Here is a 27327-nt window from a genome sequence, read left to right as displayed (position 1 = left end):
GGATTGAAGGCCGATAAATCCCCAGGGCCTGATAATCTACATCCTAGGGTACTTAAGGAAGTGGCCCTAGAAATAGTAGATGCATTGCTGGTCATCTTCCAAAATTCTATAGACTCTGGAACAGTTCCCATGGATTGGAGTGTAGCTAATGTAACCTTACTATTTAAAAAAGGTGGTAGAGAAAAAACGGGGAATTATAGACCGATAAGCCTGACATCGGTAGTGGGGAAAATGCTAGAGTCCATTATAAAAGATGTAATAGCAGAGCACTTGAAAAACAGTGACAGGATCGGACAAAGTCAACATGAATTTACAAAAGGTAAATCGTGCTTGACTAATCTACTGGAATTTTTTGAGGATGTAACTGGTAGAATAGATGAGGGAGAACAGTGGATGTGGTGTATTTGGACTTTCAGAAGGCTTTCGATAAGGTCCCACATAAGAGACTAGCGTGCAAAGTTAAAGCACATGGGATTGGGGGTAAGATACTGACTTGGATAGAAAACTGGTTGGCAGACAGGAAGCAAAGAGTTGGAATAAACGGGTCTTTTTCCGAGTGGAAGGCAGTGACTAGTGGGGTACCGCAGGGATCGGTGCTAGGACCCCAGCTATTCACAATATATATTAATGATCTAGACGAGGGAACTAGATGTAATAGCTCCAAGTTTGCAGATGACACAAAGCTGGGTGGGCGTGTGTGCTGTGAGGAGGATGCAGAGAAACTCCAGTACGATTTGGGCAGATGTATGGCAGATGCAGTATAATGTGGATAAATGCAAGGTTATCCACTTTGGTGGCAAAAACAGGAAGGCAGATTATTATCTGAACGGCAATAGATTGGGAAAAGGGGAAGTGCAACGAGACCTGGGTGTCCTTGTGCACCAGTCACTGAAGGTAAGCATGCAGGTGCTTTTCTTAGTTTCGCCAGTGTGAAAAAGTCATCATCAATTTTTAGCTTTGAAACTTGTTACAAAAAACCTACCTGGAGTATCTTTTCAAAGTACAGTTGTCTTAGATTATATGGGAAAAGCAGTAAACAAGATACTGCTTCAATTTAGTACAGCACCCTGGTAATGTAGGACAGTGAAACCTGTAAATTAGGGGCACCTAGAGGACTTGCATCAGGTGTCCTTTATTTGCAGTTGACCTTATTTTCAAAACGGTCACTGTATTTTAATTAAACCGGATAAGCCAAATATTCTGGGATTGGCTGCATCTCCTGCAACATTCCTTTTTTTCGCCCTCACCTCAGATTGTGCCTAATTCTGAAGCCCTGCCAGCAGTATGTGATTTCAGTTCATTTTCAATTCGTTGGGTTTCCCAATTCATTGCCATCCCAGGGTCCTTTTCTATTGAGGGAGGGATGTCCTGATCCTGGGGTCTGCAATGTTGGCAGCCTGCACCGGCCAAAGTGGCTGCTGTAGGGCCAGAGTCCCTGGCAGATTTGAGCCAAATTGAGCGGGGGGGGGGGGGGTGGTTGAGAGGGGGGATTAATGTCCTGCAGAACCCCGTCTGGGACCCCCTCCATATGCTGCAATTGCTAATGTTTGAAGTGCTGGGGAGTGGATAGGAGGCTGTTAGCTCGTCAGTTCCTGACGTACTGGTGGAGTAGGGCTGCCAACTCTGGTTGGAGGCATTTCCTGGAGGTTTGATCACATGATGTTCTGACCTTGTGATGTCGGGCCACGTGACTTCCACAGATGTTACTGGATTTACCTTATACAAAGATTGGGTCCCCTATAGTCGAGAACCTTTATTTGTGGTTTTGTGCCAGCAGCTGTTGTGTGAGAAGTTCCACGAACCAGGAGGCCACCGGAGAGCAGGCGAAGTAGGGAAAGCGAGAGCGGGGAAAAGGGGAATCAATTCGCTCCATCTCTCCCCCCGCCCCAGCTCCCAGTCTCCCTCTCTGTCCCCCCAGCCCCAATTCTCCCCCTCCCCCAAACCCCCATTCCCTAGTCTCCCCCAACTCAAGACCCCATAATGTCAGCTCCCCCCTGCAATTTCAGGCCAGTGTACTTCACAGAGGTATCATGGAAAAAAAAAAAGGATGCCAAGCCAAAGAAAGAGAAATTAGAAGAGATTAACAAAAGCTTGGTAGGGATGGGTTTTAAGCACGGTCTTGAACCAGGAGAGGGCAAGCCTCAGAAGGCACAGTGGTCTTTGCAATGGAGAAGACAAGTGGGAGGCAACACATTCAAGGACTTTAGTGAGGAAAGGGAGGTTGGAGATAAGACAATAGTTTGCGAGGACAGAGTGGTCTAGGGTGAATGGGTGGCATCACTTTTGTTTGTAAGAATACAATCTGTACCAATATAACACATTTGTTGAAAGGCGGGAGAAAAATAAAACAAGTAACTTTATGCCAGTTAGTCTAATGTCAGTCATAGGCATAACTTGGATACAATAATTCAATATCAAATTAGTGAGCATTTAGAGAGGCATAGGTTAATTAAGGACATCTGATATGGATTTGTTAAAGGGAAGTCGTGTTTGACAACTGTAATGCTTTATGAAATCGCCATTAGATAAAGGGAACACAATAGGTACAGTTATGAATTTTCAGAAGGTATTCAATCAGGTGTCTCAAGAGATTAGTAAAATTCAGGCGTACGGTACAAGAGAAAGTATAACAGCATGCACAGAAAACGATGAGTTAGGCTAAATGGGTGTTGCCTGGATTGGAGAAGGATTGGAAGTGGTTACACCAGGGGTCAGTGCAACATCCACTTTTGTTCTCGGTGTATATATAGAGGATATAGGTTTGGGGATAAGAAACACAATTTCAAAATTTGCTGACTACACAGTAGTAGGTGGTTTGGTAAACGGCTAGAACTATAAAAGCCTTCAGGAAGACAGGTTAGTGGCATGAGCAGACAAGTGACAATACAATTTAAAGTGGATACAAGTGTGAGGTAACACATTTTTGAAGGAAAAAACAAGGAATGGCAGTATATGCAATGGAATGACACTGAAGGGTGTGGAAGAACAGTGACACCTGCGGGTTCAAATACTTAATTTTCGGAAAATACGAGGACAGATAAAGTCATAAAAAAGGCCAACGGCATTTTAAGTTTTATAAATAAGGGCATAGAGGACAAGGGTAAACAAGCAATGATAAATATAAACAAAGCCATAGTTAGAATATTGAATGCAATTTTGGGTGCCCTATTATAGAATTCCAACAAAATTCACATTGCAACAGGTCATTCCAATTTATAAAAGACAACGACATGTATCTGACATTCTGCAAGTTGGAGGTATCACCACCCATCCATAAAGCTAACTTACATTAATGTGCAAATCACAAACACGGAATAATTGCTTATTTGGCAAAAACAGTTTTATTTTGGCTCAGAACTGCAAACTAGCAGCTTCAAATGACCCTGAAATCCCCTGCGACAGATACAGTGCTGCAGGCCGAACTTGGGGCAAAACCTGATGTCAGCCATGAAGCTGTCATTACTAGTACTGCAAGATTTATTACATTTTCTTATAAACACACAGAACAAATCCTTGACTTTGATTACCTGCAAGCTTGGTCAAATTGCACATTTTTAGCCATGAGGAGAATTTAAAATGTAATAATAAACCCAGTGAGGTATTCATGCATCAAAGCCATTTCTGAAGTATTGTTTTTTTAAATACAATGACTTAGCACATTACTCTACAGAAGAACCATTATACAGAGAAATATAGCTGGTTCAGAATGATCAATAAGGCTATAAATTAAAAAAGTTTAGATAATATAAACCATCCACTTCAAGTAGTTTATGGATGTCAACTGAACGCGGAGATTGAAATTACAACCTTATTATTCCCAACCACACACAGATCGTCACAAAAAATGTGCTAAGGAGACAGATCACAGAAATCATCCTCCCAGCAGACTGTGGAAAGGGCTCTTGGTTAGTAACACTGTAAACTACAACCATTCTAAGATTCAAAGGAGTGTATACAAGTCTGGAATTAAAATTGACTTCCTACGTTTGATTAACATTATAAGCTGTAAGCATGAAGGTTGAGACAGTGACACATGAAACCTCAGGAATTTACTTCCTTCAATGCATTCCAATCATTTTTACAATATTTACGGTTTAATTTTGTTACCCTTTAAAGACAGTTTCCCATCAGTTCATGTCACGTTTTTCCATGTTGTCCCATATCTTCAGATAGGAAGATGGGGCTTTTGAGGAACTGGGCAGTACAATGGGTTACATTGAAATTCAGCCCAGGCCACTCGGTTAAATACAGCTAGCAGGATGTCCTATGTGCAACAAGTAAAATTCCAGAGAAATGAGCAGTCAGAAATTTTTGCTTTGGTAAGTTAAAAAAGAAACTTCCATTTATATTGTGCCTTTTCACATCTCTCAAAAATATTTCAACGTGCTTCACATATAATGATTTACCCTGAAGTGCAGTGGCATGCAGGCAAGCGAGGCACCCACTTTGCACAATACTACAAACAGCAATGAGATGAATCTGCTTTTGGTTGGAGGTTGAACCATAATGATAGAATAGTACAGCACAGGAGGCCATTCGCCCCAGAAGTCTGCACCAGCTCTTTTGAAGAGTAATTCAATTAGTCCCACTCCCCTGCTCTTTCCTCATATCCCTGTGGTTGCCAAGATACCGTCGGAAAATTTTGTTCTTCAAAATGTTGCAGAATCTTAAACATCCACCTCCGGAGGCAGAAGCGGCATCAGTTGGTGAACACATTTTCCAGTCTCTGCACTCCTGAGTTGACAGCGTGAGCTTGAAACCTGTTACAGCTGCCAACATTATGGCTATCGACTGCTGGAAGAGCTATGAAAATGGACCAGTGTGACTCATCTTCTGAACTTCCATCCTTGCAGGGAAGTGACTAGCCTCCAAACATCACCCTCCCATCCCAATGGCCCAGCTGAGATCAAGGTTAAAGAGATCCTGAATCCAGTCATTCCCCATCAGAATGGTAAACTGGTATGCAACTTATTCCCAATCTGATGAATATTAACTAAATTTCTTAGGTGTGAATGTCAAAAAAATTTAGTATAAAAACTTGGATTATTTTTTTTTACATCCACACCTCTGATGCAATTTATCCAGCACGAAGTTGATTTTACTTCATTCCTGTTAGGTCTGATGAACTTCTACTTTTGCATTTTAATAATGAGACAGTGCAGGCCTTCTTCATAAGCGACGCTCTATCCAACACATTAATCTCAAACTCTCCCAAAAAAAAAAAAACGATGCTGGGAATACACAGCAGGCCCAAAAGTATCTCAGAGCAAAGATGAGGGAAAGACGGCTTCTAGCGGTCAGCGAATCGGTGACTCGATGCAGTAAACTTGAAATCATCACCAAGAGAGAGATGGGAGAGGCTAGGAATGTTTTTTTTAAACAGAAACAGAGGCTGACCAGAATTCATAATAGTTTATAAGAAGGAAGCGGGAAGCGAATAAGTAATCAAAAATATGAATTAAGGTGATGGGGAAAGGGCAGGGGATCGGTCTTAAGCGGATAGCTCTTTCGAAGAACAAGGGCAGGCACACTGAATTGAATGGTCTCCTGCGCTGGGAAAAAAATGAAGAGTTTTGGGTGGAGACCCCATGAAACGTTAACTGGTCTGCTCTCACTTGCTGATGGATCTGTGTATTTCAGTATTCTTGTTTTTATTTCAGATTTCCTACACTTGCAATTTTGCTTTTCAACACTATTTTTCAAAATCATGGAGATTCTACTGGAAGCAAGTTTACCAAAATGTTTGTGCTCTGCTCGATTATGAGAGTTAATTGACAGGAATGTAAACATTTTATAAAATTATATTTAGACTACATTGCATTGAACTCATGTAATTTCTATAAAATCTAAATGTAAAATAAGAAAAGCATGAATCGTGTGTGACAAAGATAGAGTTGTGGATTTACCAATTTGATTCCTTTTTGGGTTTCATGGCAGCCATTCACTTCTGAAGGGAAAGTGAGAGGCAGTTCATGAGCGAAAGACTTGCATTTATATGGTGCCGTTCACAAACTCAAGACGTCCCAAAATGCTTTACAGCCAATTAAGTACTTTTGAAGTGTAGTCACTGTTGGACTGTAGGAAATGTGGCAAGCAATTTACGCACAGCAAGGTTCCACAAACAGCGATCTGATAATAACCAGATCATCTGTTTATTGGAGCTGGGTGAGGGATAAATATTGGCCCGGGCACTGGGGAAAATTCTCCTGCACTTCTGCGAATAGTGCCACGGGATCTTTTACGTCTGCCTGAGAGGGCAGACGGCGCCTCGGTTTAACGTTTCATCCAAAAGACGGCACCTCCGACAGTGCAGCACTTCCTCGGTACTGCACTGGGAGTATCAACCTGGATTACGTGCTCAAGTCTCTGGAGTGAGACTTGAACCCACAACTTTCTAACTCGGATGAGAGCCACGTAATGGGGCGTATTAATGCTTCTTAATTTTTCCAATGTTCTTGACTCTAATTACTTAGTTTTTGAGGATATTTGACCACATGATTGTTCCAAATTGAATATATAGTGGAAGGATGTTAAGTATGGGCATTCTGTTTCCACTTTATGAATTCAGATCCTCCATTGCTTAACTATTCGGCGAACTGCTGGATTGCAAACACTGCAGAGGATTTTGACTTTAGTGTGCAAGTTTTGATGCCCTGCATCTGTACCGCTGCTTCGAGCTTGATGAGTACATCCAAGGTGTTTTTTTTTAACACGTTGATGGTATGAGATTCTGATCAGAAAAGATTTCATCTCGGTGTATTTTGAACATGATTTTATTTGCCTTGTAGTACATAAACACATAGGATAATTGATGAATAAATTGGTAACGTAACACTAGCATTTAAACATAGAAACATAGAAGATAGGAGCAGGAGTAGGCCATTCGGCCCCTCGAACCTGCTCCGCCATTCAGTGCGATCATGGCTGATCATCCAAATTCAGTACCCTGTCCCTGCTTTCTCCCCATACCCCTTGATCCCTTTAGCCTTAAGAAATATATCCAACTCCTTCTTGAATATATTTAATGTATTGGCCTCTACTGCCTTCTGTGGTAGAGAATTCCACAGGTTCACCACTCTCTGGGTGAAGAAATTCCTCCTCATTTCTGTCCTAAATGGCCTACCCCTTATCCTTAGACTGTGACCCCTGGTTCTGGACTCCCCGACCATCGGGAACATCCTTCCTACATCTAGTCTGTTCAGTCCTGTCAGAATTTTATAAGTTTCAATGAGATCCCCTCTCATTCTTCTAAACTCCAGCGAGTACAAGCCCAATCGACACAATCTCTCCTCATACGTCATTCCTGCCATCCCAGGTATCAGCTTGGTGAATCTTCGCTGAACTCCTTCCATGGCTAGAACATCCTTCCTCAGATAAGGCAACCAAAACTGCACACAATACGCAAGATGTGGTCTCACCAAGGCCCTGTATAACTGCAGCAAGACATCCTTGTTCTTGTACTCAAACCCTCTCGCTACGAAGGCCAACATGCCATTTGCCTTCTTAACCGCCTGCAGAATTTAACAGAATTCTTGGGTATATTTTACTTGCAGAACATGGTCATGTAGAAAGGTGTTTTAGAAAAGTGTGTCAGGAATATTGTAAGTAGAACGGGCACATTTATATTGCAGGTACAAGTCTATGACTGGATGCTGCAGTATCTATTCCAGCAGACTGTATCTTATCTGCTTGCCTCTAACACAGTGTCTTGCTCAGTACAGAGCTCTGCACATTGCAGGCATGTACAGATCTCTATTCTCGTTACTTAAATTTTAAATCTTTTGAGAGCGTCTTAAATATTTAACTCCGCTCGAGGTCATTTAAAAACCTGCTCAGGAGGTCCAGTGGAACATCTGGCACTTTTTTAATCAATTTGATATGACACTGGAGTTATACTCTGTGGTGTCAATATGAACACTGTGAGACCTTTCTTCTGGGTCTCGTAGTACTTCTCTTCAAGACCTGACTCTGGAATTGTACTGCAACCTTGCTGTTGCTGTGAAGTAGTGGAACCTGCTCTGAGATTCTAAAGTTGCAATATAAATGCTCCCAATACCCAAACCCCTTTTTATAATTTTAGCTTCATCTTTAGCTTTCATCTCTCAATATTCTTAGCCTTACAGTCTCCTCCCGTGTCAACCTGAATATCTAAGTCCTTCTAAGAAGCTTGGTTTCCTCTTTTGTGCCTAACTTCTTTTCCCCTGAACTAAAGTCAGTTCAAGACTTGCACGTTGCTTCTTCATCTGTGCAGGGTTGTCAAATGCCTGCCTAGCATTCCAGGACAAGAAACAGCTCATCACCTCTAGCTTCCAGTCTCTGTCACAATCACAACCCATTTGGTATCTCTCTCTGGTCAGTATTCATCTGGATTTCCTTTCATTCATCCAAAGCTGCAAATGTCTCTACACGCCCTTCTTGCAACCCCCTTCCCACATTCTCAGTGTTGCGATCAAGATGTGTCGCAAGACTGATCTGTTGTTTTCGTAGGACCGCAATATATCTTTGGAACTCTTCACCTCACTCTCAGTATCTCCTTCCTGCTACAAAGATCAGCCTTTAAAACTGAAGCTTGGCATCATCTCATGAATATTTTTGATTTACCTTAACTCCTGTTGCTTGTTACAGTCTTGGTGGTGTCCTGCAAAATAGGACTTCACCTTTCAACTAGGTCTCTGAAGAATGAGAAAGGGTCGGCTTCTCTCACAGCTCGATACAGGAAACTCTCGATTTACCAGCACCTAAAATAACCGGAAATCTCTGTTAACTGGCAAAATTCAGGAGTAGGTTCAGGTAAGTTTTACTTCATATTAGTGGAAGTTCCTGGATCTGTGGCTTTGTAAGTGGGGTTCCTGCACTTGTTGCTAAGCAACAGGGATGCTTGGTCTGTGGCCGGAGTTCCTGCACATGTTGCTAAGCAACAGGGAAGCCTGGATTTGTTGCTGTGTACGGAGCTCTCGTACCTTTTAACTATACTTCTCTGTAATCTGGACTTTTTGATAAACCGGCACCACGCCGGTGCCGGATAATAGAGTTTCCTGTACTGCTAAAATAAGAGAGACACGTCAATTCTTGAAGTTATGTTAACAGAAGCTATTAAAGCAGTAGTCCTCATTTTAAGTGGGAATTAAATTTCAATTCTTCTTTCTGTGTGTAGTGTGCAAATTCATGATCACTTTGTAGCTGGAATAAGTATCATTTTAACCCAGTTGCTTGTGCAATGATATCTGTTCTTCAAAATGTGTTGCTATTGAGCTGGAAAGGGCTCCACTTCATTCAAGCCCTTGGGAAATATGTATGGAAGATTATGAATTTTTAAGTCCTCACAAATTTACTTTGCCTTATTGTCACTAAATCATTGTGTTTAATTTTTAGCATTTCATTATTGTGTCACAGAACCAATACACTAGTCAAAGAATGACTTCTTTGGGTTAATTTTGCAAGGCCTGGTTGATCCCAAATGTGTTTTTATTTCTGCCTTTTTGCAGGCACTTAGTGAATTCTCAAATTACGACCAAATAAAACACAAAAAGATGAGAAGATGCATGTACACTAATAGTGCGGAAGTTGTAACCAGCAGTATGGCTATACAAATCTCGTTTGGATTGAATTCAGGGCATAATTAAAAGTTGTAAAACTGCAGTGTGTCTGGAGTATTATAGAATATTATATTATAAAGCTGGGGTGTTGTGAACAATTCTGGCACCACACTTCAGGAAAGATGTGAAGGCCTTAGAAAGGGTGCAGAGGAGGGTTACCAGGGATGAGGGACTTCAGTTATGAGGAGAGGTTGGAAAAGTTCGGACTGTTCTCCTTGGAACAGAGGTGACCTAATAGAGGTTTTGAAGCTGATGAGAGAGTTTCATAGAGTAAATAAGTAAACATATTTCCTCTGGTAAGTGTGTCAATAACTAGAGGTCACAGATTCAAAATCATTGGAAAAAGGTCTAGAGGGGAGATGAGAATTTTTTTCACTGAGCGTTGTCTGGATCTGGAACGCTCTCCCTGAAAAGGTGGTGGAAGCTGATTCCATAAATAACTTTAAAAGGGAGTTGGACAGGTGCTTGAGGATGAGGAACTTACAGGATTACGGACAAAAAGCGGGGATGTGGAACTAAGCACGGCTGCTCTTTCAAAGAGCCAGCACAGGCACGACGGGCCGAATGGTCTCCTTCTGTGCTGTAAGTTTGTAAGTTTATATGATTCTATGTGTCATGTTTAAATATATTTTTAGAATTAAAAGTTTTCCTATCAAAAGTTTTGTTAGCAGTATGGTTTCGTTTGGTTGGATATTTTTGATTTAAGTGAGTAAATATTGCTATCCAGGTATTTTGTATTTGGGGCCTATGTGATTGGTGTGTTTCTTCATATAAAGTTGTACAAAAATGATTGACCGTTGGTTTTGTTATCTAATCGTGTGTAAACAGAGAACCTGTGCCTTTAACCAGATAGCACTTTCATTAATTTGGTGATTCTTGGTTTAGTAGCAAACATAGCCAAAGTATTGAATCCTTCAACCAATGCGAAATACAGTGACTTCTGTGTTGCTCAGCCACTAGCTCTTTCCACCACCCCCTGCCAACCCTTAGTATTATGATAAGTCATCAATGCAGAATTAACTTCAACAGCTTTTCTCATATTATAGTTGTACAATGTATTGCCACCATTATCTGCTAGCCACCAGCAACCCAGTGGAACATAGTAGTTGGATAGGTGTAGCCCTTATCTTAGTCCTCCACCTCATGACAACATTGGCCCAAAAATTCTGTTCGCAGCCCTCCCGCGGGTGGAGGGCTGCGATCCTGAAAAATCTGCGCCTGTACCGGAGGGCTCCCGGGAGGCGCAGAATTCCATTGATGGGCCGCCTCAAACTGCCGGTGTGCAGGGCACGCGTATCCCAGGGGCGCAGGTAGTTCGCAGCGTCCCTGGGATCACGTGGGCCATGGGGAGCCAATCGGAGCAGGGAATCTCCATTCATAGATTTGACAGGAAGACCTGTCAAATCTATGAATAGAGATCAGCCCCAAAACATAAGTAAAACTTCAAATAAAATTTTTTTAAATTACATTTTTAAAATGACTATAAATTACATAAATTAACTATTTTAAACAAATTTCAATTTTTGAAAAATTAATTCAATTTTTTAACGGGGCTAAACATAAACTTACTTAATTTTAAAGTATTTTAAAATGATAAATCAGTTGGAAAAAAAAAAATTTCTTTTACTTTCTTCACCTCTTACCTTGTTAAAAGCAAGCTTTGCGCCTGCTTTTCTAGGTGCAGCTGTTTCAGACTTACCTGGACTGAAGCAACTGTTGAAAAAAACGGAAGTTGCAGCCGTACGCGCTGCCTATCTGGCGCAGGCGTTTGATCAGTGAAACCCTTTCTTGGAAGAACGGAAGTTCCGGTTTCCAGCGCATGCGCAGTGCATGCGTAAAACCGGCACTTCCGTTGGCCCTACGGGTGAGTACACAGCGCGTACACACCCATAGGGAACGTAATTTCAGGACCATTATCTCGTATGTCTCCCTCTGCTTTCATCTTTCCCAACACAGTTGCATTCCTATATTGAATTGGTATATTTTTGCCTTTTTCTTCCACAAGTTGTGTGTGTAAAGCAGTGTCAATGTTACAGATTGTCCCTAAATATTGACTCCACTGGTGTTCAGGTGTCTCCTCCCCATTTAATTTCATTTTACAAGTCACCATTGATCCCACGGAATTAGATGTAAAACCTAATACAGGAAACTTTGGTTTAACTGGAGGTTGTATGTCCGGAAACCTCGCTCTACCGGCAGAATTCACCCCCCGAAAACAGCGCCTCAGCAACCGGCAATGTTGCCGGTTCCAAGTCCGAGTCTCCAACGGTTGCCGAGTTCGTCAGTGGGGGTAGTTCTACAAACTGCCACTACTTGGCCTCTTGGTGCTATCGGAAGTCGGAACACCTCAGAAACCCTGCATCAGGAGTCTCACTCTCCTACGCTGCCGGTAGCCTCTTCTGATCTGCCATTTTTTTGGGTTGCAGTATAGTACTGTGTGTCTCCAATGCTGTTGCAACTCATTGGACTGTATTATGGAAATCCCAAAAGTTGATCCAACCAAAAGGAAGAGAGTGGTGTTAACTTTAAAACAGAAAATTGATATATGCAAACGACTAGAAATGGGAGCAAAGCGTATGCACATTATGAAAGAATTCAAAATCGGTTTGTCAACAATGTACGACATCAAAGCGCAGAAGGATAAGCTGCTCAAGTTTTATGCAAGCTCGGAGACATCTAAGAGTGTAGAGAAACGGCGCACGCTTCGTAAGCCTAAGCTTGAAGAGCTGGATGCCGTGCTTTGAGTGGTTTGCTCTGAAGCGTTCAGAGGGTGCTCTGATTTCCGGACCCATGCTAATCGAAAAAGCGAAGGATTTTTACGCAAAGATGGAGCTCACTGACAAGTGTGCTTTCTCTGATGGATGGCTATCGTGCTTCAAGGCACGGCATGGGATCCGACGACTCGATGTTTGCGGGGAGAAGAAATCAGCTGATCACGACACCGCAGAAGAATACTGCGATTATTTCAATCAGATTGTGCAGCAACATGATTTGTCGCCAGCACAGCTATACAATGCCGATGAAACTGGCTTATTTTAGAGGTTTTTGCCAGAATCAACACTTGCTGGGGCTAGTGAGGCTAATGCTTCAGGTTGCAAGAAAAATAAAGATCGTGTAACCGTGCTAACATGTGCAAACGTTGCTGGATCACACCGGGTTAAACTTCTCATTGGGAAGTATAAAAATCCCCGTGCATTTAAAAATGTGAGGCACTTACCTGTTGAGTACAAAGCTCAAGCAAATGCTTTGGATGGATAAGGAAATCTTTTCAAATTGGTTCCATCATACTTTTGCTCCATCTGTGAGGGAACATTTCCGTAGAATAAGGAAACCTGAAGATAGCAAATGCATTTTATTGCTGGATAATCCGCATGAATCCGAGTTGGTTTCTGGAAATATTTTCACCATTTATTTGCCACCAAATGTAACTTCTCTCATACAACCCATGGACCAGGGCGTTATCCAAAATCTCAAGTGTCATTACAAGAAAGACTTCCTACGTAGACTGATAAGCCAAGATGACAAGACAGGTATTCAGGCATTTCAGAAGGAATACAATCTTAAAGATGCATGTTCCTGGAAATTGGTGAAAGGTCACACTTTGAGACAAGCCTGGTGCAAATTGTGGCCTTCTGTAATGTTTGCTGAAGGTTCTTCTTCAGAGGAGGAATTTTGGGGGTTCAACCTTCGTCCGCGGAAGACTGCAGTAATGGAAATGGCTGACATGGTGAACGATGTAGGCCCAGCAAACCCTCTACATCACGTCAGTGAAAGTGATATTGAGCAGTGGGTCGATGCAGATAGAGAAGTTGCTGTTGTGCATTTGCTAAGTGATGATGAAATAATGGAGACTGTTTTGAATCCAAGGAAAGAAAAGGAAAGTGTGATGGAAAATGAAGACGATGAGATTTCTGAAGTGAACAAGATTTCTTGGGCTAAAGCTGCAGCAGATCTTGCTTCATTCATGAAATTTGCTGAAAGCCGTTCTTGCTATTCTGCCCAAGAAGTTATGCAGCTCCATATTCTGCAGTCTACCTTTCTACAAAAAAGGCAAGAGTCCACTAAGCAAGCAGGCATCCAGGACATGTTTAAGAAAGCTTCCAAAAGAGTTGGAGCAGTGGAAGTGCCTGAAGAATCTGTTGAAGTGCATGATCCTGATGGACCAGCTGGCTTGGAATAAGTGTACAGTCAACCACCGTACAGTACTTTATACTGTACAGTCGTTTAAGTTTTGGTGCACTGCACAGTCGTTTATAAGTTTTGTTTTACTGTTAAGTAATTAAAGTTATGGATTACCATCAACTGGCAGTACTGTACTTAATCAAACATCTTTCACCATCCATTTAGCACAACATTCTGTAGGTGAGTACCCAATTACTGTATATTGCACATTTCTTGATTTTTAAATTTTTCTTTGTTAAAAACAGCCTGGGTAGATAATCCGCTCACCACTCCGGAACTTTTGATAGATCGGTATCATGTCGGTGCCGGATATCAGAAAGTTTCCTGTATCTGTGTATACACTGAACATGCAGTCAGTCCACTGCAGACAAATCTTTGAGAAACTGTTGTTTTGTGACTTGGTAGTGTGCAGGCTTGTCCCCAAAATTATCCGGACAGCACTTTCTCAATCAGTCCTTGTTGGACTAAAACAGTGGTCATGTAGCCCAGGGTTTTCATCTTCAATTACTTTTAAAGGAAATTATGAGAACCAGAAAAAAAACATTTTCTTTAGAATTTCTTTATAGTTGTCGATATAACCTGTTTATAAGAGCGACAGTGTAAATAAAAAAAAAAAAATTTGTTAAACTTGATGTGGCTTTCATTGTGCATGCATCTCGAGTATGCTTTGGGAACGTAGGTGGCAGATGTCTTAAGCACGCTGATGAAACATTAGTTGCTAGATAAGTTTTGACATTTCCTAACTTTTTCTCCTGGCGTAGCAAGCTGGTATTACATCAGGAAGATGGCTGTGCCAGTCTATTCTATGAAAGATTTTTGCTGAGTCCATAGGAGACACCCTTTTCCAACTGTGTTTTCAATGACAACTGGCAGACCAATGTGATGAGACATTTTCACATCCAAAACAGGTGGCAAGGCAGTATTTTTTGGCTGCTTAAAGTGAATAAGCTCTAACCAGTGCACTGTTTTTTGTCAAAAATAGACCATTTGGTATGCTTTGTTTTAACATAACAGCTTGTTGCTGAATGCTCGACTCCATTAGTGTTCAGATGCCCATTCCCTGTTTAGTTTCACTAAAAAACCATCATTGATCCCAAAGGATTGGATGCACGACTGAATATCTGTGTGTGCATTGAAGATCCAATCCACTGTAGACAAATAATTGGAACATCATGGTGCTGTGATTTGGAATGGTAGAATGTACGTTTGTGGCCAAAATTGTCCATACAACACTTTGTGAGTAAATAATTTGTTTGGAGTGGGAGTGGGGGGGGGGTTGGTTGCGGGCGCGATAGAAGAACATCTTTTAAAATTTGCGGAGTCAAGTACTCACAAGCTGGAGAAGTCTAATAATGGTTTTGGTATTTAAATCTTAGTGAATGGTACCAAAAAACAAGTGAATAAACATTAACAATCTGAACAGGTCGCTTGTGTTAAGCCTTTCTCTGTGTTCTAAATCATAGTGGACCTCTGCTTCAGAAATGTTGCATGTTACAGATGCATTTGAGTACTTAGATCACTGATTGACAATGAGTCAGCATGGTCAGGACCTGTTCCTTAGGGTGTTCTCAAATATGAATCAGCCATTAGTGCACCAAGTTGAAGGAATTTGGAATGGTAATTGAAGGCAAGTTTGGGGAGGGCGGTGCAAAATAATGGGAAGATCAGCGGTTTCTCTCGACAGCAAAAATATATTAAGTATACTATTTTAGATTAATGGTTATAGAGAAACATTTTATAGTTCCCTCGTGAATGGAACGGAGGCATGCACAAGAGTATCACCAGAGTATAGAATCCAAGACGAGTGCAAAATTTGAATTACAAGCTTCCCTAAGGGCAGCAAAGCATAGATAAAAAGAAAGAAATACTTACATTTATATAGCACCTTTCGTGACCACCGGACATCTCAAAGCGCTTTACAGCCAATGAAGTACTTTTGTAGTGGAGTCACTGTTGTAATGTGAGAAACGCAGCAGCCAATTTGCATACAGCAAGCTCCCACAAACAGCAATGTGGTGATGACCAGATAATCTGTTGTTTTTGTTGTGTTGATTGAGGGATAAATATTGGGCAAAACACCGGGGGGCGGTAACTCCCCTGCTCTTCTTCGAAATAGTACCATGGGATCTTTTACGTCCGCCTGAGAGAGCAGACGGCGTCTCGGTTTAACGTCTTATCCGAAAGACGGCACCTCCGACAGAGTGCAGCACTCCCTCAGCACTGCACTGGAGTGTCGGCCTAGATTTCTGTGCTCACCTTCTGACCCAGAGGCGAGTGTGCTACCCACTGAACCACAGCTGACACTGATAATCTATTATAACAACAGAAAATGCTGGAAAAAACTCAGCAGGCCAGGCAACATCCGTGGAGAGAGAAATAGAGTCAACGTTTCGGGTCGAAACCCTTCTTCAGGACTGAAAAAACACAGGAAATGAAACAGATTAAAAGGCCAGTTTGGGGGCTGGGAAATGGGGCTGAAAGAACAAAAGAGAAGTGAAGAGACATTAAGAGGTATTCAAAACAAGAGGAGATGGTGAGAGGACTGGTAAAGAGACAAAAGATTAGGTGTGAAATGCGCTGGCAGAATGAGACGGCTGCCATGTGGGAGAGAAAAAAAGGGGGAGGGCCAAAACAAAGGTGTGGATAAAAACTATATGTAAAAATGTAATAGGGGCCGAGGTTATGATCTGAAATTGTTGAACTCAATATGGAGTCCGGAAGGCTGTAAAGTGCCTAATCGGAAGATGAGGTGCTGTTCCTCGAGCTTACGCTGGGTTTCCGTGGAACAATGCAAGAGCCCGAGTACGGTGAGGTCTGAGTGGGAATGGGGCGGTGAATTAAAATGACAGGCGACCGGAAACTCGGGATCACCCAATCTACGTTTGGTCTCCCCAATGTAGAGGAGACCCCATCGTGAGCAGCGAATACAGTATACTAGATTGCAAGAAGTACAAGTAAATCGCTGTTTCACCTGGAAGGGGTGTTTGGGGCCCTGGACAGTGGGAGGGGGGGAGTTATAAGGGCAGGTGTTGCATCTCCTGCGCTTACACGGGAAGGTGCCAGGGGAAGGGGTGCTGGGCGTGATAGTGGAGTGAACTAGGGTGTCTCGGAGGGAGCGGTCCCTACGGAATGCTGAAAGGGGAGGGGAAGATGCATTTGGTGGTGGGATCACGTTGGAGGTGGCGGAAATGGCGGAGGATGATCCATTGAATGTGGAGGCTGGTGGGGTGAAAGGTGAGGACAAGGGGAACCCTATCGTGGTTCCGGGAGGGAGAGGCAGGGGTGAGGGCAGAAGTGCGGGAGATAGAATGGACACGGTAGGGGGAATCCTCGGTTCAGGAAAAAGGAAGACATGTCGGAAGCACTGGTGTGGAAGGTGGCACCGTCGGAGCAGATGCGGCGGAGACGGAGAAACTGGGAGAATGGAATAGAGTCCTTACAAGAGGTGGGGTGGGAGGAAGTGTAGTCCAGGTAGCTGTGGGAGTCAGTGGGCTTGTAGTGAATGTTGGTCAATAACCTATCCGCAGAGATGGAGACGGAGAAGTCGAGGAAGGGAAGAGTCTGAGATGGACCATATGAAGGTGAGGGAAGGGTGGAAATTGGAAGCTGAATGAAATTGTCTAGTTCAGGGCGAGAGGAAACGGCACAGATACAGTCATCAATGTCCCAGAAAAAGAGGTGAGGGAGGGGACCCGAGTAGGACTGGAACAAAGTGTTCCACATATCCCACGAAAAGGCAGGCATAGCTAGGACCCATGCAGGTACCCATAGCAACACCTTTGATTTGGAGGAAATGAGGAGTCAAAAGAGAAGTTGTTCAATGTGAGAACAAGTTCAGCCAGGCGGAGAAGGGTGGTGGTGGTTGGGCACTGGTTGGGCCTCTGTTCAAGGAAGAAGCGGAGCGCCCTCAGGCCATCCTGGTGGGGGATGGAAGTGTAGAGGGATTGTACGTCCATGGTGAAAAGGAGGCGGTTGGGGCCAGGAAACTGGAAACTGTTAAAGTGGCAGAGGGTGTCAGAAGAGTCGCGGATGTAGGTGGGAAGAGACTGGACAAGGGGAGAAAAGATAGAATCGAGATAGGAAGAGATAAGTTCCGTGGAGCAAGAACAGGCTGAAATGATGGGTTTACCAGGGCAGTCCTGTTTGTGGATCTTGGGAAGGAGGTAGAAGCGGGCTGTGCAGGGTTGGGGAACTATGAGGTTGGTGGCCGTGGGGGGGGGGGGGGGGGGGGGGGGATCTCCAGAGGAGATCACTGACCTCATCTCCTCTGGAGATCTCCCCCCGCCCCCCCCCCCCCCCCCCACCCCCCCCCCCCCGCTGCGGCCACCAACCTCATAGTTCCCCAACCCCGCACAGCCCGCTTCTACCTCCTTCCCAAGATCCACAAACAAGACTGCCCTGGTAGACCCATCGTTTCAGCCTGTTCTTGCTCCATGGAACTTATCTCTTCCTATCTCGATTCTATCTTTTCTCCCCTTGTCCAGTCTCTTCCCACCCTACATCCGCGACTCTTCTGACGCCCTCTGCCACTTTAACAGTTTCCAGTTTCCTGGCCCCAACCGACTCCTTTTCACCATGGACGTACAATCCCTCTACACTTCCATCCCCCACCAGGATGGCCTGAGGGTGCTCCGCTTCTTCCTTGAACAGAGGCCCAACCAGTCCCCATCCACCACCACCCTCCTCCGCCTGGCTGAACTTGTTCTCACATTGAACATTTTGACTCCTCATTTCCTCCAAATCAAAGGTGTTGCTATGGGTACCTGCATGGGTCATAGCTATGCCTGCCTTTTCGTGGGATATGTGGAACACTCTTTGTTCCAGTCCTACTCGGGTCCCCTCCCTCACCTCTTTTTCCGGTACATTGATGACTGTATCGGGGCCGTTTCCTGCTTTCGCCCTGAACTAGACCATTTCATTCAGCTTCCAATTTCCACCCTTCCCTCACCTTCATTTGGTCCATCTCAGACTCTTCCCTTCCTCGACTTCTCCGTCTCCATCTCTGCGGATAGGTTATTGACCAACATTCACTACAAGCCCACTGACTCCCACAGCTACCTGGACTACGCTTCCTCCCACCCCGCCTCCTGTAAGGACTCTCTTCCATTCTCCCAGTTTCTCCGTCTCCGCCGCATCTGCTCCGACGTGCCACCTTCCACACAGTGCTTCCGACATGTCTTCCTTTTTTCCTGAACCAAGGATTCCCCCTACCGTGGTTGACACGGCCCACGACCATGTCCATTCTGTCTCCCGCACTTCAGCCTCACCCCTGCCTCTCCCTCCCGGAACCACGATAGGGTTTCCCCTTGTCCTCACCTTTCACCCCACCAGCCTCCACATTCAACGGATCATCCTCCGCCATTTCCGCCACCTCCAATGTGATCCCACCACCAAACGCATCTTCCCCTCCCCTCCCCTTTCAGCATTCGTTTGGACTGCTCCCTCCGAGACACCCTAGTTAACTCCTCTATCGCGCCCAGCACCCCTTCCCCTTCGCCCAGCGCCTTCCTGTGCAAACGCAGGAGATGCAACACCTGCCCCTATACTCCCCCCTTCCCACTGTCCAGGGCCCCAAACACCCCTTCCAGGTGAAACAGCGATTTACTTGTATTTCTTGCAATCTAGTATACTGTATTCGCTGCTCACGATGGGGTCTCCTCTACATTGGGAGACCAAACCCAGATTGGGTGACCCTGAGCTTCCGGTCGCCTGTCATTTTAATTCACCGCCCCATTCCCACTCGGACCTCACCGTACTCTGGCTCTTGCATTGTTCCACGGAAACCCAGCGTAAGCTCGAGGAACAGACACCTCATCTTCCGATTAGGCTCTTTACAGCCTTCCGGACTCAATATCGAGTTCAACAATTTCAGATCATAACCTCGGCCCCTATTACATTTTTACATATTTTTTATCCACACCTTTGTTTTGGCCCCCCCCCCTTTTTTTTCTCTCCCACATGGCAGCCGTCTCTCATTCTGCCAGCGCATTTCACACCTAATCTAGAGCGGTCTTTTGTCTCTTTACTAGTCCTATCACCATCTCTTGTTTTGAATACCTCTTAATGTCTCTTCACTTCTCTTTTGTTCTTTCATCCCCATTTCCCAGCCCCCAAACTGGCCTTTTAATCTGTTTCATTTCCTGTGTTTTTTCAGTCCTGACGAAGGGTTTCGACCTGAAACGTTGACTCTATTTCTCGCTCCACAGATGTTGCCTGGCCGCCTGAGTTTTTCCAGCATTTTCTGTTGTTATTTCGGATTTCCAGCATCCGCAGTATTTTGCTATCGTACTGATAATCCATTAGTAGTGGCAGCTAAGAAATAGGATGTGCATAAAATGATTTTTTTAGGTCAACAATGAACATTATTTTTTTTGCTGTACCACAATGCAGCAGTAATCTTTTAATGTATCTGATGCACAGTATTGGCATAATGTGTGAAAAGTTACAATATATCACTGCCAGTCGTAAATATGCATGTAAAATACAAGTACTTTAAGAAAGCAAAACCTCAAGTTTACGTATATTTTATGGATTATTTATGGGGGAAGAGAAAGGGGTTACTAGGAGGGGATTGAATTTACAGCATTTAAGGTATCCCATAAACTTGTGGAATTGCATGCAAAATCAAAAAAGTTAACTTGCAGTTTTCCAAATCTAAATGTTTGGTATAAAGTACCTTTTATTTTTACATAATGAATCCTATATTGAAGGGGATGCAATTGAGCTGGAATAAAATTGCTTCACGTACAACTATGTTGCACTGGCCTCAAGACATGATCCTAAATGTTATGAAAGGAATAAATCTGTACCTTTTTCTGGTATTGATTGGTCTTTGTTCCTTTTTGAAGTTTTAAAATTGCTGGTCAGTGGTTGGCTGGGAATGTGCTGGATTTCCCCTGTAGTGATGTGATCAGTAGAGTGTTGTGCACTGCACACTGCATCCATTCACAATGTGGCTGCGGGGGCATTTCCACACAAAATGTCTCTGTTCCAAGCTGCCTTAACAGCAGCTTTACAGCTGAAAACAAGGCTACCAGGACATTCTGCAGAGCACATACAAGTCCACCGATTACTCCTGTTAGAACATTTTGAGTTCTCCATTAATTCAGATGAATATATTTGAATATGATACCCAACAGCCGTTGTTTCAAACTGCTGTCCATATTGTTTAAGGGTGATTGTACAAGTTTGACTATAAATCTATCTTAAATATTTTGTAAGCCTGTAATGTAATATTGTACATCTAATATTATAAGATGTAAGATTGGAATATTTTGGTGAGTCCCTGACATTGCTGATTAATCTGTGGCTGGCATTCACCAATTGATCTCGAGGTGACAACGTGCATTAATCAGATTGTGGGTAGAAACATTTGCACTTGTTCGTTGCCACCATGATTTAACTCTGTTCCCCCTTCCTGCTCATCTCTTCCCCCGCCCCCCCCCCCCCCCCCCCCCCCAACCACCAAATTAATTATTTTGCCTGCAACTGCCAGGGCATTGCTCCTCTGGGAACAGCTGCCAGGGCTTTGCTCCAATCTTTCCTAGCTGTGAGCTGAGTGCCTGCAAGTCTAATTGGTATTCTCTGAGGGTAGCCCTGAGTGCTTCAGTCCTGTCTGTCCCCTTGCCACCCACTGAAACTTGCCCCAGTGCTGCAGATTTCCCCTCCTTTCCAGTCATTCTAGGAGTGGCTTGTTCTTCCTGTTCCCACTGCCTCATCCTGTCACTTGAAACTTCGCTTCCAAAGTTGTTGGCACGATGGAGTGTGGATGGGCTGTGGAATTGGCAGGTAAACTGATTTGCCAAATGCTGATCCTTCAGTGTTAACTTAAAGTGGAGTAGTAGCAAGATCTGCTCGTGGGAAATTAGTTATCTGCGACCTAACTGTTCTTGTGCCCTCTCTTTAAACTTGTCCCCTCTCTTAAACTGTGTGCTTCTCTTTTACCTAACCTACCCCCAATTCTGGCTTCCCAATTAGGGTTGCCAACTCTGGTTGGAGGTATTCCTGTAGATTTGACCATGTGACGTCTGACCAAGTGTCATCCCACACATCACATGGTGTATACTATTCCTCAGTGGTGAGGATGGGCAGGCATTTCTGCTCCCATGCCTCTGCCAGTGCTGTTCCGGAATTGTCTTCCAGGTTGTTTGTGTGGTCTGGGATGACTCATTCAATTGCTCAGTGCAAGCTGGTATGTTATCTCTTTAGGCTGAAAAGTCCTTAATTGTTAACTACTGCAAATCTCTCAATGATCAGTTGCAGATCCAACTGTGTGTGCTTCAAGTGCAAAAGCATCAACAAACAAGAGTTTGTGAATGAACAGCTAACTGACATTGGTCAAAGTGTGCAGTTTCTTCAAGTTGAAAAGCTTGCCAAATGTACAAGTTTTGATGCATATATGCATTCAGATAGCTTGTGACATCCTCAATCCATGCTGCAAGGAAGATACCACAGGCCTACTTGACCCCATTGGAGCTGCTAAATGGTTTGGAAGGTTAGCATCTGACCAGCGTAACCTGAAAGCAAACATTCAGCGTCAGTGGTACACTGATCTAAGCTAATTTGAGCTTTCTTTGATTTGTGAGTTTGTGGGCAAGCTGTGCCTGCTCTCGAGGGGAAAACTGAAGATATATGGTAGCCAAACTGCCATTTGCGTTCTTGTCTAGTTGGAAGTCCAATCCTATCAATTGGCCGAAATTTATCAATGTGAATTTTTGTTTTTGGCTGAAAACTTGTTCTCTACTTCGGACATTAAGTCAAGTTTCTGGGCCAAGTAAAACTCTCTGTACTGTCCAGAAATGTTGCTTAATTCTAACCTCCAAAGAGCAGCTCAAGAAAAGCAACTTGCATTGATATAGTGCTCTTAATGTGACTACCCCAATACGCTTCACAGAGGAGAAATGAATGCTGAGCAGCAGTAGGAGAATCAGGGGAAATAGTCAAAGCCATGAAGCTTAACTTTTCAAAATGGAGAGCTAAGTGTCAAGGCAGGAGAAATTTATGAAGAGATTTACAGAGCGTGGGGATTCATGCTTTGCCACCAGTGGTGGAGCAGGAGAAGGGGAATGCACAGGAATCTAGAATCAGAAAAGTAGAGTGAGAGCTGAGTCAAGGAACTAGAGAAGGCTGTTGAGGTAGAGTGGTGAGGTCTAGAAGGATTTGTGAGTGAGAATGAAGAATGTTGAATGTAATATGTTGGAACAGAAAACCAGTTAAGGTTCACAAGTGGGTAAGTGGCACTTAATGTGGGATCAGATGCAAATAGCAGGCTTTTGGATGAACTAGAGGTTTTTTTAAGCTGGAGTTTGGGAGGCCAGCAAGGAAATCATGGGTCATTGAGCCTAGAGGTGATAAGGGTATGGGCTAGGTTTTCATAGAAACATAGAAGATAGGAGCAGGAGTAGGCCATTCGACCCTTCGAGCCTGCTCCGCCATTCAATGTGATCATGGCTGATCATCCAAATTCAGTACCCTGTCCCTGCCTTTTCCCCATATCCCTTGATCCCTTTAGCCTTAAGAAATATATCCAACTCTTTCTTGAATATATTTAATGAACTAGCCTCCACCGCCCTCTGTGGCAGAGAATTCCACAGGTTCACCACTCTGGGTGAAGAAATTCCTCCTCATTTCAGTCCTAAATGGCTTACCCCTTATCCTTAGACTATGACCCCTGGTTCTGGACTCCCAGGCCATCAGAAACATCCTTCCTGCATCTAGTCTGTCCAGACCTGACAGAATTTTATAGGTTTCGATGAGATCCCCTCTCAATCTTCTAAACTCCAGTGAGTATAAGCCCAATCGACACAATCTCTCCTCATACGTCATTCCTGCCATCCCAGGTATCAGCCTGGTGAATCTTCGCTGCACTCCCTCCATGGCAAGAACGTCCTTCCTCAGGTAAGGTGACCAAAACTGCACACAATACTCAAGGTGCGGTCTCACCAAGGCCCTGTACAACTGTAGCAAGGCATCCTTGTTCCTGTACTTGAACCCTCTTGCTACGAAAGCCAACATACCATTTGCCTTCTTAACCGCCTGCTGCACCTGCATGCTTACCTTCAGTGGCTGGTGCACAAGAACACCCAGGTCTCTTTGCACTTCCCCTTCTCCCAATCTATTGCCATTCAAATAATAATCTGCCTTCCTGTTTTTGCCACCAAAGTGGATAACCTCACATTTATCCACATTATAGTGCATTTGCCATGTTTCTGCCCAATCACCCAACCTGTCCAAATCGTACTGGAGCTTCCCGACATCCTCCTCGCAGCTTACCCTCCCGCCCAGCTTTGTGTCGTCTGCAAATTTGGAGATACTACATCCAATTCCCTCGTCCAGATCATTAATATATATTGTGAACAGCTGGGGTCCTAGGACCGATCCTTGCGGTACCCCACTAGTCACTGCCTGCCACTCGGAAAACGACCCGTTTATTCCAACTCTTTGCTTTCTGTCCGCCAACCAGTTCTCTATCCAAGTCAATACCTTGCCCCCAATCCCACGTGCCTTAATTTTGCACGCTAATCTCTTATGCGGGACCTTATCGAAAGCCTTCTGAAAGTCCAAATACACCACATCCACTGGTTCTCCCTTATCTATTTTACCAGTTACATCCTCAAAAAATTCCAGTAGATTAGTCAAGCATGATTTACCTTTTGTTAATCCATGTTGACTTTGTCCGATCCTGTCACTGCTTTCCAAGTGCTCTGCTATTACATCTTTTATAATAGACTCTAGCATTTTCCCCACTACCGATGTCAGGCTTACCGGTCTATAATTCCCCGCTTTTTCTCTACCACCATTGGTGGTACTGAGGTGAATTCTGTACCAGACAATATTGTGGATGTTGAAATAAGTGGTCTTGGTGTTGGGTAGGATATGTGCCCAAGTCTGCAGTCCTCAAACTTGTGGGTGCAGAGGTGGCAACTCCACCAGGGAAGAATGGCTTGAATGGGAAACTGAAGGACTTGCTTGTGGTGTGTGTCAAAAGTGGAAGCAAGAGAATTACAGGCTGACAGAAGCAGTAATATCTGACGGGTAGAGGGTGAAAGAGGAGGGAGATGGGAGTTGGGTTGCTGGTGAGGGAACTGGAGGAAGCAGAATGTGGCTCCTGCTATATCAGTATGTTTGTTCACTTTCACAGCAGTTATCCTTATGGTTTGTGTTGTACTTTTTTTTCTACCGTTTGTTCTGTTCAGGACCTGCGAATACTGTAGTTTTCTTAAATGGACTGCATCCACGACAATCTGAAATACATCTTTGTTTTCTCCCATCTGCAGTGTATATAAGAAGAGATTAGCAATCATCATTGTACTCCTAGTGGATTAAATGCAGCTTTGTGTCACTTTCTCTCAAAATGGATGCAAAATAGTGGTTTTCATCGGTTTTCAAGGCTAAAACAATGAAAAAAATATATTTACGGCTCAGGTAGAGTATACAATACAGCAGATTAGATAATGGAGTACAAGATGACTAGAATTCATGTCATGTAGTTCATCAGAATTCTCAACAGCCCTTCTCCAGCAGTTACAAAGGTTTCTTGGAATTGAAAAGGTGTCTGCGTACTTAAAATAAATCTCTGAATAAGATAGAAGTCTTTAAAATTATGAAGAGGTTTGATAGGGTGGACGTGGAGAAACTGTTTCCACTTGTGGGTGAGTCCAGAACAAGGGGGCATAAATATAAGATAGCCACTAACAGATCAAATAAAGAATTTAGGAGGAATTTATTTACGCAGAGTAGTGAAAATGTGAATGTAACTGGTAAAATAGATAAGGGAGAACCAGTGGATGTGGTGTATTTGGACTTTCAGAAGGCTTTCGATAAGGTCCCACATAAGAGATTAGCGTGCAAAATTAAGGCACATGGGATTGGGGGCAAGGTATTGACTTGGATAGAGAACTGGTTGGCGGACAGAAAGCAAAGAGTTGGAATAAACGGGTCGTTTTCCGAGTGGCAGGCAGTGACTAGTGGGGTACCGCAAGGATCGGTCCTAGGACCCCAGCTGTTCACAATATATATTAATGATCTGGACGAGGGAATTGGATGTAATATCTCCAGATTTGCAGACGACACAAAGCTGGGTGGGAGGGTAAGCTGTGAGGAGGATGTCGTGAAACTCCAGTACGATTTGGACAGGTTGGGTGATTGGGCAGAAACATGGCAAATGCACTATAATGTGGATAAATGTGAGGTTATCCACTTTGGTGGCAAAAACAGGAAGGCAGATTATTATTTGAATGGCAATAGATTGGGAGAAGGGGAAGTGCAGAGAGACCTGGGTGTTCTTGTGCACCATCGCTGAAGGTAAGCATGCAGGTGCAGCAGGCGGTTAAGAAGGCAAATGGTATGTTGGCCTTCGTAGCAAGAGGGTTCGAGTACAGGAACAAGGATGTCTTGGTACAGTTGTACAGGGCCTTGGTGAGACCGCACCTTGAGTATTGTGTGCAGTTTTGGTCGTCTTACCTGAGGAAGGACGTTCTTGCCATGGAAGGAGTGCAGCGAAGATTCACCAGGCTGATACCTGGGATGGCAGGAATGACGTACGAGGAGAGATTGTGTCGATTAGGCTTGTACTCACTGGAGTTTAGAAGATTGAGAGGGGATCTCATCGAAACCTATAAAATTCTGTCAGGTCTGGACAGACTAGATGCAGAAAGGATGTTTCTGATGGTTGGGGAGTCCAGAACCAGGGGTCATAGTCTAAGGATAAGGGGTAAGCCATTTAGGACTGAGATGAGGAGGAATTTCTTCACCCAGAGAGTGGTGAACCTGTGGAATTCTCTGCCACAGAGGGCAGTGGAGGCCAATTCATTAAATATATTCAAGAAAGAGTTGGATATATTTCTTAAGGCTAAAGGGATCAAGGGATATGGGGAGAAGGCAGGGACAGGGTACTGAATTTGGATGATCAGCCATGATCTCATTGAATGGCGGAGCAGGCTCGAAGCGCCAAATGGCCTACTCCTGCTCCTATCCTCTTTGTGTAACTCGCTGCCATGGAGTGGTTGAAGCAGGAAGCAGATAGCATTTAGCATTGATGTACTTAAGGGTAGCTTGACGGGAATACTTAAGGAAATAGAGGATACAGGGGCAGAGTGGGAGGAGGCTCATGTGGAATATAAACATCGACATAGACCATTTGGGCCGAATGGCCTATTTAAATGCTGTAGATTCCATGTAATATGTAATTCTACTAAATTAAGTTCTGTCACCTTTCAGCAACAAAATACTTTGCATTCTTTGTTGGTTTAAACTGGAAGACAAAATCATAGAATATAGATTCTGTGTCCTACAGCACAGAAGAAGGCCATTCAACCCATTGTACCTGTGCTGGCTCTTTGAAAGAGCGATCCAATTAGCCCCACTCCCCTGCTCTTTCCCCATAACCCTGCAAATGGTTCCTTTTGAAGTATATACCCAATTCCTTTTTGAAAGTTACTATTGAATCTGCTTCCACCACCCTTTCAGGATGTGCATTCCTGATCATCATCATCCTCGCTGCATCAAAAAATTCTCCTAATCTACCTCTCGTTCTTTTGCCAGTTACTGT

General features: G+C 43.8%; 1 protein-coding gene across 1 annotated transcript in view; it reads left to right on the top strand.

The window, feature by feature from the left end:
• Positions 1-1918: 1918 nt before the first annotated feature.
• fam20b (FAM20B glycosaminoglycan xylosylkinase) overlaps positions 1919-27327 on the top strand; it is a 324352-nt gene continuing 298943 nt past the window's right edge. The window contains exon 1 of the mRNA XM_085982204.1: positions 1919-3905. The gene's annotated coding sequence lies outside the window, so the exon portion shown is untranslated. The remainder of the gene's footprint in view (positions 3906-27327) is intronic.

The sequence above is a fragment of the Somniosus microcephalus genome, chromosome 3, assembly GCF_052327205.1.
Source record: "Somniosus microcephalus isolate GS21.2 chromosome 3, FLI_Smic_1.0, whole genome shotgun sequence".
Taxonomy (NCBI): Eukaryota; Metazoa; Chordata; class Chondrichthyes; order Squaliformes; family Somniosidae; genus Somniosus; species Somniosus microcephalus.
This window is presented reverse-complemented; position numbering and strand designations above follow the sequence as displayed.